We start from the raw sequence: 1121 nt of genomic DNA on the forward strand, positions 1-1121 counted from the left end.
TTTAATAATCTTTCTATTTTTACAATTAGAGCAAGGACATCTTAACATACCCGTTTCTGCTTCCGGTTGTCGTTGAACTAACCCCATGAATTCGGTTATACCTCGTTGGTATTCTTCCGTAAGCAATCTCATGTTCGGATCCAAATGAGGTCGATCGATCCAAAAACGATAATAATTTGAAGAAGACATGTTTTTTCAATCAAATTCGTGTGTAAATATAGTATGTGAGAGGATGAAGAAATGGAGTGAATGAAAAGGTTGGGGGGTGCGGGTATTTATAGATGAAATGATGCCGACAGTACCGAGAAAATTCCGACGGAATCCCGACGGCAACGGCTCTTTCCTCGGAATTTCCTCGGAATTTTTAAAATCCCCAACGGCTCTCTAACGGCTATAATATATCCTCGGATATTCGTCGGTGTTTTCTGAGGAATATTATTTCCTCGGTATTTCATCGGTATATTCCGAGGAAATTCGTCGGAATATTCCGAGGATCTCATTTTCCGTCAGAATGTCCGTCAGAATTACGATGTTTTTTTATAGTGAATGACAAGAACACAAAACAATCCAACTTTCTTTTTAATAATTAATAGTTCTCTAAAGTGCTCCAGAAGTGGCCAATAATAAAATATGTGTATAAATAATCCATCAAATTTTGTTTAAGAGCACGATTCCAAAGAACTATAAATAATTAAATTGTAGAGATTATCAAAGCTCTATAAGAAAGTGGCCAAACACAAGTTTCAAAGCAAACATTGATAAAACGCTTCTAGTTTTCAACCTATATGGCTCCGATATTATATTCGCAAACAAGTCGTCCATAAATAGAAGGGATTATGGGTGATGAGAAACAAACCTTTACAACACCAGATCCAGCAAGAGGAAAAGCTTTCAGAGATATGGTTCCTCTGAGAGAGTACTTTTAGGGTTATAATTTTGACGGCAAGTATGAAGTTTTTATATATTGAGAAAACCTGTAGGGTTTATGATGGCTTAGTGGATATATATAGTCAATAAAAAGCCTTAAATATTTTTCGAACCTTTTGACAAGTTTTATGGCGGTGTATCTTAAAATTTCAGAACACCGTCTCTAGGGCCCAATTTTTTTTGAAATAATACTT

The sequence above is a fragment of the Brassica oleracea genome, chromosome C7, assembly GCF_000695525.1.
Source record: "Brassica oleracea var. oleracea cultivar TO1000 chromosome C7, BOL, whole genome shotgun sequence".
Lineage (NCBI taxonomy): Eukaryota > Viridiplantae > Streptophyta > Magnoliopsida > Brassicales > Brassicaceae > Brassica > Brassica oleracea.